Raw genomic sequence first — 14,947 nt, 5'->3', positions numbered from 1 at the left:
TGTGACTTCTAGTCGTCGGCATAGGAAATGCAAAGCTAATGTGATACATGCCTTGGTAGGATTTGCATCCAGAATATTTTACAGCCGATTGCAATCAAGCATGTCTTTCTAGTGGTTTGGGGCATCCAATTTACCTGAAAATAAATAAAACATTGTGTGCATGTGTCTGTGCGCACACACATACACACAAATGCATGTAGCATGTACATTCAGAGCTAATACCAAGCAAGGCTGAAAAGAGAAATTAACTTAATTCATGCTACGGATGGGTAATATCTGTGTCCTAATTTCTGCTCTTAATTATTCAATCTGACACTTCAGTGATTTGTGTCAATAAATTCATGAGTTAGCCCTAATAACTGTATTTTCTGTCCAATATGAAACATGAATTTGGTCTTATATACGAGTGAATTGGCAGTGGTCTGTAGAGCTAATTAGCTAAATGTATCAGAGTACAGCTAATGAACCACATGTCTTACAGGTTAGTAATGATCAAGCACTGTACACGTTCATTTTTTGTCACCTGGCTCGCCAGACCCATTTGCTCTAGCCCACATATCTCACTAGTATATATCACTAGTACATATCGCTGCCAGCAAAGTTTTTTTTATTTCTTGAATGGTATTTTAGTTCAGCCAGGTAAGTTCTCAGCAAATTTTCAATTAACTTCATCTACTGCAAAGTTAGACATGGACTAAAAAGAGAGTGTGCATATGCAAAATAAGTTCAAAGAAGTTTGTTTTATTTTATAAAAATGCATTTAAAAGCATTAATTCATTTTCACATAATAGAAAACAAACCCAAACCATAACATGTACATTCTTGAAACATGCTTTTGATTTAGTTATTCATTTCTGGCAGATTCCACTTTCCCAGGCTCAAATGTGATTTAAATACGTATTTTCACTCTGTACCTTCCGGAATGACAAAATAAAGGTCTTTCATAATATGTGAGAAATTAAGTGCTCTTAATTAGACCTGCAGACTTGTCCGTTCTCTCTGCTTTTGCTGCACAATACTCTCAGCACAGCCAGCTGTGCAAATCTTTAATTAATCTTTGCAGTGGATTAGGTTTATTAAGGCTTTCTTGGATCTGAAGTGTCCAACAAAGGATTTCTCAGGACTTCCACACGCACACAGTATCAGAAAGAGGCTAGAAAGAACTGTTCATGTCAAACTGAGAGCTGCTCATCTTTCCTGTCTATTTATCAATAATTTAGGGGTTCCCCTGGAATTTGGAAGTACAGCACTGTTTGTCAGATTAATTAACAAATTAAACTTGTTTGTGAACTGTTCACAGACCCTTTGCATAATCATTCTTATGCATAATCATTTTATCAAGTAGTGCAAAATCAAAACATTTCAGTCATTTACATGGACTTTCTGGTTAGTAGTGTAATGCGGAGGGAAAATGGCAATAAAAACAAAGTGCACTGTCTGCATTGTAAACTGAGCTTTTTGTGTAAGAGTAATGTTTACGGTATCACCTACATTTATCACCTGCACATATCATTTAATTGCATCCATTAGCTAGCTAAACAAATTGGGTTGAGTTTCATAACTCAAAAAATGGCAGACACACATTTCACACTTGCTAAATAAACACACGCGTGCGCGCACACACACTTAAATAATTATTTATAATCTTGCAGACCTATAATTAGATATAGAAATATTTTGATGAAGCACAAGATTTCGGAATTGAATCTACAAACAATAAATTGCTATTTAAATAAAAAGCGTTGACAGACACAAATAAGTGACAGCCATGAAAGTGACTACATCTTTGAAAAATATTGTATTAAGCACTGCAACATTTTTTTCTTGATCAGTTTGAAACAGAACTATAGGTTTGTTTTAACATCTCATCAAAGCTGTTATGTTGATGCGTTGCCAGCCAGGCCACAGAATAAATGGCTGTGTTTGCGGTGGGGGCTGAGAACAGGGATTTGCCGGATTAAAAGTTCTCTAAATGAACACAAAACACTGAATGGGACGGGAAGGCCACAGAAAGCTCTTAACAAATGTCATCATACTTTGAGCAGCTGTCAGTTATAAAATACCGCAAGGGCTTGCTCTCAACCCAGCGGAACACTGCTGACAGCTTTTAACAATGGCAGTCAACTTGCCCAAGGTCGTTTAGTATTTACATCTTTATATGAACCTAATAAGGGAGCTCCATTCTCCAACTGCCACAAACACAGAGCGCAGCACACAGCTGAGGACCGGAGAGTACAAGCTCTTGACAATGGCTGCAGCCACCAAAGTGGATGTTATCAGAGTAAGGAATGGAAGAGTTAGATCCATTGACATTATGCAATCCCATGCTGACAGGGCCAAGAGCCACTGCCAAGGCACTGAATGAGGCACAAATCCTCAACAAAGAACATTTACAGCCAAGCATAAAACATACAACAATTGAGATAACTTCTGCCTGGGCTCTTGCTTTTTGGGGATGTGTACAGACACAAGGGGGATTAGTGCAGAATAACAGCACTTCAGAGCTGAGTTTCCTCTCATGCAACTCTAGGGCTTCTGGACAAAAGCTTATTAATTTTTTTTTTTTATACGCTTGTAGCAAAGACTGTGGTGTTAAATTTAGAAATGTACAGTATGGCTATTTTTGCCTGTGACATCACAACTGAAAATGTTTAATGTGCTACATTCTTAATTTGCTGACAAGTTCAAGAAATAGAATTGGGGAAAAAAACATGTGCTTGTGAAGTGCCACTCAATATGTCAGTGCTATGATCTCTGAGTTATTCTCATAAAATTCATTTCAAACAGCCTTGTGTGTGTACTTTTTATGCAGCTGTCAATAGATGACAGAAGGTAGGCTTCATTGTACAAGACATTGGGGGCATTAGCACTTTGATGGCAAGCCATGTTGAGTTGCCAGGTAGTTGCAGTTTCCAGGAATGAAAACCTGGAGAGGAGGGGAAATCAGTAAGACCTGCTTGCCTGCCTCCCATTCACCCCAGCTGTTCCCACTTAGAGTTTTATGCATTCTTGGAAATGATGGTACAAGTGAGCAACAGGGAATTATATTAAAAAGACTCAGTTGGATATGTTTGATGGTGAAGGACATCTGTTCAGGGCAAATATCCTGAAGCTAACAGCTTCATGCCCATCGCTGGCAAATAAACCACATTTTACACTATGGGGTATATTCATAAAATATACACTATTACAATACACTTTTGCTATCTCGCTTTAAAATATAATTTTAAATAGCATGCCCTTCTCCTTATTAGTGAGTAATTCATTTTTTTTAAATGTACATCCACACTTAAGACAGGCAAGCAAGCAGCTTGCACAGTAACTTGTTTCCAGATGTAAATATGAACTCATTTTCAATTTCAATGAAAAGTGCTAATTCTAAATATCAGTTTTTATATGGCATAATTCTCAGGTCTCCAAATGAAAATAAGATTAAACAATTTTAGAAGGAATTGAACAGTATACACAGACAACTTCTGCAGGCATAACATCACTGTACAAGCTGCTTTCTAGTTACTTGATTTAGACCACAAACCCCCCAAATGCCTCGATACCAGCCATTGTAAATGCAGTAGGTAGTCAGAAACTCCTCTAAATATCTAAAATAACATTCTTCGCATAAAAAAGCTGTTTGGTCTAGGCTGCTGGGTAACTCATTCACTTAAGGCACCACACTGTGGTACATAGATGAGCACCAGCTCTAAAACAGTTGGATAGCTACACTTCAGATGTTTCAGTAACAGTAATACATTTGGTACCATTCCGGTGACATAGCCAAACAATATTTTTAGTTAGTAAGCTAGTATCTCTAGATATTTTTTTAAATATAGCATCTAGACCAGTTTCTCAAATCACAGTCCTCAAGGGCAGGGAACTTTTGGTATTCCACCTTCCCTCTACCTGGGAGTCAGGTGTGAAGACAGTCTTGCTGATTAGTAGCACCAATTCTCCAGTTAATTACCCGGGAGGAAGGAAAACCAGGGCTGGATTTGGATTTAAGGGCCAGATTTGAGTATCCGTGGTCTAGATCAGCACTAGTCCTGCGGAACAGTGTCTGCAGGTATTTGCCCCAGCCATGCACTACACCACCTGATTTCACTAATTGTTTTACCTGCTTGGTCCAGGAAGTAAGCTCATTAGTGAAATCAGGTGTAGTGGATGGGAGACAAGCATTGGTTAGCAGTGGTTTCTGCCATGCTACTCTTCCATGAATCCCATTTTTGTCCAGCCTCTTTATTATTGTAGTCATGAACACTGACTTTAGCTGAGACTACAAAGGCCTGCAGTTCTCTGAATGTTCTTCTGGAATCATTTGTGACTTTCTGGATGAGTTGTCGCAACGTCCTTGGAGACATTTTGGCTGGCCCCCACTTCTAGTAAGATTTATCACAGTTCCAAGTGTTCTCCATTTGGAGATAATGGCTCTCACTGTGGTTCCGTGGAGTCCGAGAGCCTTAGAAATAGCTTTGTAATCCTTTCCAGACTGATATATTTCACCAAATTGTTTCTCAGCTTTTATGGAATTTTCTTTGATCATTGCATGATGTGCTTGTAGGAACTTTGTGGTGACTGTCACTCTGATGGTAAGGGTCAATATGAGTGAGGTCTATATTCAACAGAGCTGACTGCAATCAAGCCTGGTTGTGTTCAATCAGCTGAATTTCATTATTAATTCAATTTCATTAATTGGTTGAGTGACTAAGGGGGAATTACTTTTTCACATGGGTGATAGTGTTTTGTTAACTTTTTCATTAAATAAATGTAATAACTCTAATAATGTCATTTTACTTTAAAAATGTATTTTGTGTTTAAGAATAATTTTTTTTTTCCCCAATTAATGTGGTTTTTTTTCCCTCTTTGTGTAATAATGCATTTTGTCTAAAAATCTGAATTCATTCAGTGTGACAAACATGCAGTAATCGAGGAAATCAGGAATGGGGCAAATACTTTGTCACAGCACGATATTTACTGTCTTGCCTTCAATTTTATAGAGGAAGAGCATTGCATCCTCCTCTAGATAAGCACTCCTCACAAACATAAACATAGGCTACTCCAGAGGAGGCAACTATTTATATTTGATTCATAGGAAAAGAACAGCTTACCCTAACCTAACCCGAGCCCAAAACATAGATTCAAAAATTGTCTCAACTTTACTTCATTACTGAACATTCTGTTCTGTGTCCTCTCCTTACATTTCACTCTCCATCTCTTGTCTCATATTGCTTCTGTTTTTTCTTCTTGCAATCCTCTCTGAAGATACAAATTTCTGTAATTGTATTACTTCTGCAGGAGGGCAAGAGAGGAATCATAGGTGGGGTGTTCGGGGGCTCCAGTGAGACATCTTTTAGCCAACGCTTGTGTTTCAAAGTGGACTGAAGTACTGTGGGACAAAGGAGTCTAGTTACCAAAAGTCAAGGTGGTACATGGGCGTCAATGTCACAGCCTGATACTCCATCGCAGCCCAGCCTCTACACGCTCCTAGCAGGCAAACTAAAGTTGTCCTTCAGATGGATTAATAGTTTGGTGCACTAACTCAAATTGAGCCTGTGCAGTACCATATACATACAGGCACACGCAAGCAAGAGTTTGTATTTGATGCTCCTAGATTCAAGCTGTACTGGTGAATGTACCATTAAGATGCCCTTTGAGGAACTGAATAATCTCTAACTTTATTCACTGTGCACCCAAATTCTCCCCTTGTCGTGTGTCTGATCCGTGCCCTGGGTGAGTGGTCACTGCCTGTTGCCATTGTGAATGGGTGATTAACAGAACATCTACATGTTATATGATGTGTACTTGAGGGTGGGTTTTGAATGGGTGATCAACACAGTCTAGTATCTTATGATGTGCAGTTGAGGATGGGTTGTGAATGGATGATTAACAGAGTCGAATGTCGTCTGATGTGTACCTGAGGGTGGGTTGTGAATGGGTGATTAACAGAGTTGAGTGTCAGAGGATGTGTAGTTGAGAATGGGTTGTGAATGGGTGATTAACAGAGTTGAGTGTCACAGGATGTGTAGTTGAGAATGGGTTGTGAATGGGTGATTAACAGAGTCAAGTATCTTATGATGTGCAGTTGAGGATAGGTTGCGAATGGATGATTAACAGAGTCGAATGTCGTCTGATGTGTACCTGAGGGTGGGTTGTGAATGGGTGATTAACAGAGTCAAGTGTTGTTTGATGTGTAGTTGAGGATGGGTTGTGAATGGGTGATTAACAGAGTCAAGTGTTGTCTGATGTGTAGGTGAGGATGGGTTGTGAATGGGTGATTAACAGAGTCAAGTGTTGTCTGATGTAAAGGTGAGGATGGGTTGTGAATGGGTGATTAACAGAGTCAAGTGTTGTCTGATGTAAAGGTGAGGATGGGTTGTGAATGGGTGATTAACAGAGTCAAGTGTTGTCTGATGTGTAGGTGAGGATGGGTTGTGAATGGGTGATTAACAGAGTCAAGTGTTGTCTGATGTGTAGGTGAGGATGGGGTGTGAATGGGTGATTAACAGAGTCAAGTGTTGTCTGATGTAAAGGTGAGGGTGGGTTGTGAATGGGTGATTAACAGAGTCAAGTGTTGTCTGATGTAAAGGTGAGGGTGGGTTGTGAATGGGTGATTAACAGAGTCGAAAAACAGCCTCCTCTCGGTTCCCTTTCATTCAGGGCCAGGAAAGGAGATTTCAGATTTCAGCTGACTGGTTTAGTCGCTTGGTTTCAGGTTGATAATTGAATTTGTGGAGCCCAGACAATCCAAATTCAGACAATAAACCTCTCTTTACAGGCTAGAGAACAGCACATTTACATTCTATTTGCTTTTTAATGGACAGTGCACTCTTTGGGCTTTCCCTGTTTTTGGCTGAAGCTGCAGCTTTTGGTCAGACTGTTAATAATTCTTTAGTGCCGTTTTGGCTTTCACCACACTGTTTAATAAATTGTTTCCCCACTTATGCATGTGTTTGAACTGCATTTTGTGTCTGCATGTCCTAAAGACCAGTTTTCTAATGTAACAAGAGAAGAACAAGCCCAAATAACTTTGTTGAACCTCATTATCCAAAATGTAGCAATGCTGGCCGTGACATCTGTGCCCACTAAATGTAAAGTGAAGTTATATCACTTTATAATTTTGGGACTGTATCATAAAAATATATATAAATGAGTTGCAAAATTTGACTTTTTTCATCTGAACACATTGAGCTAATCTCTTTATTTAGACCACAACATTTCTGAAAGGATTATCACTTTGCCTATGAAAAATACTCTTCTCTGTTTGCAAAACTAAACACTTTATGCAATACAATGCAGTATGTAGAATATTAATGGTCAGGATTATTTTAATCAGAATGTTACATCCTAAAAAATCTTTTTAATTTCTCTCCTGCAGCCAGGCACATGTATTTATTTGAAGTTAGGTCGCCTCACTGTATGCTAATCTTCAGCCAACCAGATGTTATCCTGGAATAGCATTAGTAACAGGAATAAAACTAAAGAGCTGTTAGACACAGCTGTGCAGGGAAGAATCTGGCATCAGAGAACAACAAATGTACTGATGCAACACCATTTTCAGAAGGCAACAGGTTTGCATCATATGCAATATATAAATGTTTACTTTAAATCAGGGAACTCAAATCCTGGAAGGCTGCTGTTTGCTAGTTTTTGATGCAGTCTTGCATTTAAGTGCTTACTTTAAGTCTCTATTTGTCTAACGAATCTGCACACATTGTTTCCATGGCTTAAACTGTCTGCTGATTGAAATTGAAATTGAAATACTGCATGTCAGTAATAAGGTTTCCTTCAGTATGTTTTCACATGCATGTACGCTCAAGCATCTGAATCATTATTCACAAGGCTTAAATAAAAAAAACCGTGTATTCCATGAGATATTCATTTTACTGGCAAAACAGTCAACATGCAAATATTGGATATTACTCATTAGTAGAAATTATGTGCTATTAGTTGTTACTACACTAGCCTGCACCTATGTATACATTTTCATATAAAATCGCATGGTAGAAAGAATAGACAGATGAATGTGGAGTGCCCCTTTCATATAGCCAAATCAATATCACAACAAAAAACAAAAACTGTAATATCTGGAGAAACCGCTGTTTCTTTGATTTTTGATGTTTTGATGAACATCTTTGTGTGGGCAGAAGCAGAGTGGTGATCCAAAAGGCACAGCATGTGTTTGCTTTCAGGTGCCATCTTTCATCTGTCCTTGCAGGCCAGCAAGACGGTATTTGAAGCCTTAAATAAATGAAGCTGACCTCCAGACACTGCACTGTAAAATGAATCAACACTGGCAGTATGGATTGCCTTGATGTTGACCTTCCTGAGGATGAATACGAAATAAAAGACCATATGACAAGAGGCTGCAGGGAAGCTCTGTATCTTCGACTCCAGTGGGATCTCCTGTCCGACAAAAAACTGACCAAAAATCAGATCAGCATCATTCAGGGAATATGACTATGTGTGGCAATGTCCTGATGTAGACAAGCCAGACCTGCGGGGAAACGTCACGCAGAGCTTTTAACGCAGCTGCTATCTGGGCCATCCAATTGTTGTGCTCGATTCATTTTCTGGCTTTTCGTCCTTTAGGGAGGGCAGCTCCCACATGATTAAGTGCCCAATTAGGTTTCCCGCTAAACTTTTTTAGACTACAGTACAGAAGATCTTGAGAGGCTGTTCACAGGGGAATCTTGTTGCTGTTCCGCAGAGTTCTAGAAAAACGTTTGCTCTACAACAGTTGTTCTTATAATCTGTGATGATCATTCCAGTGGACTTTATTCCTGATTTCTTCAATGTGTGTAGCTAATAAAAAAGAGCGGGGCAAGCTAGTTGTATATCAGTGAATGTATGTATGAAAGTATTGAACGCAAAAGAGGTCAGAATCAGAACACAGCAATCAGGTTAATTCGACTACGATGATGGCTTTTAAAATCTAACATGGATCAACAAACAAAAACAGTGTATGTGAATATTATTTATTCATGTCATGTTTTCATTATTCATCATTCATTATTTTGTTTATTCTCTTAATCTTTTGGCAGAGTAACATCACACTAAAAAAATGGTTTGAGTCATTTTTGTGGAAATTTAACTTGCTAAATATTAATTAAATGTACTTAAACTTTAAATTCACAGTCAATTATTAAAATGTACATAATTATAGTCTGTTTTAAATTAATATTTACTATGTTGTATGTAGTAAGCAATATTTAATGAAACTATATAAAGCCAACTTAATTTTCGTAATTACAAAAACCTTTGAAAAACACGCAATATAAGCCTTCATTAAGTGCAGCGCAAGGGGAGTCATATCCACACACAGCAATCTCCTCCATGGTGCTAATTTACACTCAGCTGAACAACTACCTACCTGAAGCCTATTGTTGAACACAATGTACTACTTAAACTGTTAGTAAGCGTAATACATTTATTTTGCAATTTCCTTCTCACTCTAGCTGCACTGCACTGCACAGAACCCAGGGAAGGGAGGCAGTGTTACCTCTGGAATAGCAGTGTGTGGTAAGAACTTGCAAAAATACTGTAAATATTACCAGTATTTTGGATCAAATTTGCTTTAAATAAACATCAAATAAAGAGTGACATATTTAAGTAAAAGCAGGGAAATAAGATTTTCTTGTTGAAATTACAAAAATGGTCTTGATTAGATTTACAAAGAATCTAACCAAGAATAATTTTTTTTTTCCAGTACAACAAAAGGTCCCTTTCTATGCCAAGCTTTTAAGCTATCAAATGAGAACAAGCTTCCCTCTAGCAATTCAGTATTCCCCTTGGCTGAGCTTATTTGAAATAACATAACATTCAAAACTCTGTGCCACACCACAGATCTGTCTGAACTCTTAGTGCGGAGAAATGTTATCACCATCTGTCGCATTCTGCCCCTAACAATAGATTCCATTGGCTAGGTCTGATAAGTACAGTTAACATCAGTGTTTCATCACTTATAGATAAAAAAAGAAAGAAGCAACCCTTCAACAGTAGCATGCACGCATCTATTGACTTTACAGTCAGTGCAAAAGCTAGTCTTCTGTTAGCCTGGCACGTTGCCTCAAAGGCACCTCCACATACTGTATGTAAGGCACGAGGCACAAGCTGGATTTTTTGGTTTGGTTTTGCTAAACATAAAGCCAGTAAATGTTTGCTTATTGTAATTAAAAGATTTCTCTATTGTATATTAGAACTGCCTGCAGAACATCCTTCATTTTCCCTTCTGTGGTTTTCAGATGGCATTTTATACTTCAAAAAATATAAAAAATCAATGTCAACAAATCACTGTGATTGTTCAATACAACACTTCTTGTACACAAACTCCATACATTTGAAAACACAATGGAAGCAGAAAGATATTGTAAATAGGGAAATTATTCCTACTTACTGACATATTCCTTTCAGTCTTAAGACTAAAGCAGTTGGTTGATGTCAGATGCTTTGTCTCATAAAATTGGACTATTGACAAAAATGAAAAAAATATATTGAAACAATGTAAGTTGTAGCAGCAGATATTCCCTGAAAGGAAAACCTACACTGCATCACAAACAGAAGACGAACAGCCTGAAGACAATAATAGAAGCAATTCAATAGAACAGAGCAGCTGAACTAAGATAGATTAATGCACAAAACAAGCATATTATTCAAGTATCATTGAAGTGATTTGTTCTTTATTAAACAAACAAGGATCCTGCTTTTGTGATGATTAATGCAATGTAATGATGAAAAATTAAATATCAAAACCGTTCCATCTTTATTGATCATATAATTGAGCAATCTTCAAAAGAAACTAACGCCAAATGTATGTTATTTGTGCATGAATAGTTGATGAACAGGAAAGAATGTATGGGATCCAGAGTAGAATAGGGCTTCTGTATCAATCAGGGGTTGAATTGCACTATCCAAACATTTTTAGGTTTTCAAGCTGATGTAGGATCTCAATGGCACTCTGCAACAGGGAAACTGTGGAATATGATTATAATAGGAGTGAGATGTCTTTCATAATTCAGCCCACACTAAGGTGATGTCCTCTTGAGATGAGACAATTCAATTTTCTCCCCTATAGGGGGCATGCATTTCTGGTCTTAATAGTAAGATCCATGTTACTCTGGAACACTACAAGGAACATTTAATAAAAATGTAATTAATAATATTTGTAAAAAATACATATTTCCTATTTTTGAATATATTTTCTTCACTGCAACATTATTTTTTTATTATCCAAAACACAACAATTTAAATACTTTAACTTTTTTTCTGTCAGGCCTCTGGGGGAACTGTGAGTATTAGCTGGATAGAAAACTGCCCATTATCGGGAGGGTGGCTTTTAACCTTAAGAAAGGCTAAAGAGATGAGGTTTTTAATCAGGCTTTAAATATTAAGATAGTCTCTGATTCCTGCACATGATGAGGTTAGTCCTTCTATAATTTAAGGGGCCTGAAGCCATATCCCCTGCCAACTATTTTTCCTTATAGAGCTGCCAAACTCCACCTTCACTTCCTTTTTCCCTCCAGCGTGCAGAGCATCAGACACAAACCCTGGACCAGCTTAATCGCCCCTTCAAGCCAGTCGATTGGAACACTAAAGTTGACCCTATATACAGTCTTCCATCCATCCATCCATCCATTATCTATACCTGCTTATCATGGTCAGGGTCGCGAGGGTACTGAAGCCTATCCCAGCGTGCATTGGGTGAGAGGCAGGAACACACCCTGGACAGGTCGCAAATCTATCACAGGACACACACGCCATTCACTCAAACACTCATACCTATGGGCCCTGAAGAGTCTCCAATTAGCCTACCTTTATGACTCTGGACTGTGAGAGGAAACCGGAGTACCCGGAGGAAATCCACACAGACAGGACCTTCGAATCCAGGACCGTCTTGCGCTGAGGCGACAGTGCTACCCACTGCACCACTATATGCTGCCCAATATATACAATCTTAAGCAAGGGAAATATGTCTGACTAATCAACAAATATGAATTGTGAAAAAAGATACTCAAAACTATATTCATTACGGAATAATAATGGGGTTATACACACACCTCAATGTTACATTTCATACTATATAGTTATACTTTGGCTAGGGTTATGCATACATGCAGCTGAATCAACACAATCCTGTTGGATCGTGGTGGAAGGGAACATAATGTACACATGTATGCCGGCTCGTGCTGATCACGTGGCATATGGGAGAGAGAGCTCTGGAACCGCAATCAAGTGGAGCAAACAGAAGGGTGTTCCTCTGCTTCTCCGAGCTGCGCCAGAACCTTCAAATTCCCATCTATTTGTTGATGGCAGACGGAGCCAAAATGAACAGATGATCCCCAACCAAGAGCAAATTATCATCTAAATCAGGTTTGTCTTCCAGTCCTGCCTGCTGATGCAAATGGCTCATGTTGTATTTACAAACCTGTCAGCTGTTTCAACACTTGATGTGTTCTGCATCCCTGAGACTGAACCAAGCATTTCATCAGGCGAGCGAGCTGTAATGTAACATTGACAGTTGACAGGTAATTTTGTCCTGTTCCCATCGACTGTGCTGTTGAACTGTGGCACTGTACAACAAAATAAATCTTTACCCTGAGTCAGAGAACTTCTTCACCCTGAATTACAATGTTATCTGTACTGTAGTGATTTCCATCTGCCTTGTGTCCTGCAAGCGTTGTATTTCTTTGATCTTATTGTGAAAAGAAAAGACCTGAAATGTTACACTACAAATGGAGCGCTGATAGGACAATGTGAATAGTGCAGATAGTCAGTGAGGATAGCCCACTCAATTAGTTTTGGCTCAGAAGCGCAGGCAGCTTGAAAAATGTCCCATTAGAACAATACCCAGCGACTCTTCTGTTGTGCTGAGTTGCAATTATGTGCCCTCATGCTCAAGAGCTCATTTTGGCATGCTGATTTTATTGATACACATGTATCTGTCTCTCTGCCTACTCCTTCTCAAAAGCTAACACCTCGCTTTTCTACAGGATTTTTAAGAGGTTGTTGATATCTTTAGTAGAGGTTGTTTAGCAGAGGTCAGGGTGTTAATTTGTGCCATGCTAGATGAACATGTAAGGGAGTAGAAGAGGATTATGGAAACAGCATCAGATTAGGATTGGCATATTCATGACATTATTTAAAGGATTCTTTCAGAAATAATTGAGATGCAGCGTACAAAATCCCCAGAGGAAATTATGTGAGCTAAACAAGCTATTCAGAAAAGTTCAGATGAATGAACGCTGTTCACACATTGCAATTTTTGGCCAAAACTGTACATCCTGGATGTTTCAGTCAAGAAAGGGAAGTAGCCAATTACAATGTCTGTATTTATGTGCTTGTGCAGAGTAAAGATGATCTTCTGAGCTTTGAGTTGCAAGGCAAGCACAGAGCTGTTTCTCTGAGAAAACCAGTCCAGCCTGCACAGCTGCTGGAACAGATTGAGAATGTCTAGTCACTTTCTGCTGCGAGAAATGAGGTACTGGATAGTACCTCATGCCAGCCAACCAACCTCCATCACCAGAGGTCTTTAAAAAAAGCTGCTACTACCTAAGCAACAATCATTTTCAGGGCCTCCAGGTTATTTATTTAGATTCTATTCGCAGATGGGCCACAAGAATAAAAAATAACAAGAACACTTTTCACCTGTTGAACACATATTGAAGTTTGAGATATTTTGAAGTAGCGAAGAGTAAGTAAACACTTCATACTGATGTTTCATTTCGCTGATTGCAACCATACCCTTCAAACAAATAAAACTGTTCAGATGAGAATGAGTACAGAGATGGGGTGGGCTGTAGATAACTTTAAAAACATTTGTTTAGAGACAATGAAGCAATAATGGGCTTTCACATAAATATAACATTACCCTTTTCCATATGTTCAAGTAGATTTGGCCTTTTGAAAAATGCAGCAGTATTCTAAGTGGTAAATGGAGTCAAAGGTGCCATGCCTTCCTCATTCTACTGTATATCTTATAAATCTGTAATAACAAAGTGCCTAAAATCCTTCTAGAACAAAGTCCTTCTGCTCATGTGTGCTATGCTTTAAATGCTCCAGACTTTGATTCCGTGTATGCAACAGTCATTTTTCTTCCAAGGCATGAGAATAAAATTCTCTTTCCTGGGACTGCTTTTTATGTATGCATTTCCTGCACCTATTTGTCTCAGCACAACTGGGAAAATGTGAATAGCTACACTTAATCTCCACTGTTAAACCATGGCTGGGAAAACAAAGCAACTCCATCTTCAGCATAAACCAATGTGAACATAATAAGACTGCTCCCATTAAATATTTACTCCACATTACAATGGCTTCCCTAAAAAGGTTTAACAGAAGATTAATTTTATTTTCTTCATCATCTGTAATTTTTAAAGCAACCAGAAGGCCAGCTAACCTTGCTATTTCAGTGCAGCATCTATGCTTATTTTAGATGCAATTATCAAGCATAGATTCTTGACTAAAACTTAATTCATTTATTTATTACCACCAATCTATTTCTATGCAGGACCAGACAGAAAAAAAATATTTTTATGAGACAATAGCCCATAATTCATTCATGAACATGTACAAATTAAGGACATCTGCTCTTTGAATGAGCACCTCAATTAAAGGAAAGCATCTTTAAATGTTTAAACCGTTACCCCCATTCAGCTGCTAGCAATGGGAAAAGTATAAACATTATGGTATTACCAGAGATTGGTTTTACAAATTCTAATTGTGTCTCCTTGCAGCAACATGCCAACCCATCCTCTTCATGAATCTGCCCTTTGAAAAAATTACTATAAATTCTACCTCTTAATATGGACTACATATTAGACATTTATAAATTCCTCCAGAAAGCAAATGGAGAAAGCCGCCATCAGCTGCCATTGTTTATTCCCTTGTTGGCTACCTGTCAAACGTTTTTCCCCTTTACACTCCCTAATTTGGAATTGGCAACTGTACCTCTTGAATT

General features: G+C 38.4%; 1 long non-coding RNA gene across 1 annotated transcript in view; it reads right to left on the bottom strand.

The window, feature by feature from the left end:
* Positions 1-14,947, bottom strand: part of LOC135248314 (uncharacterized) — an 83,050-nt gene that overhangs the window by 65,416 nt on the left and 2,687 nt on the right. The window lies entirely within an intron of this gene.

Source organism: Anguilla rostrata, chromosome 2, assembly GCF_018555375.3.
Source record: "Anguilla rostrata isolate EN2019 chromosome 2, ASM1855537v3, whole genome shotgun sequence".
Taxonomy (NCBI): Eukaryota; Metazoa; Chordata; class Actinopteri; order Anguilliformes; family Anguillidae; genus Anguilla; species Anguilla rostrata.
The sequence above is the reverse complement of the archived record's forward strand: the minus strand, read 5'-3'. Positions and strand labels throughout refer to the sequence as shown.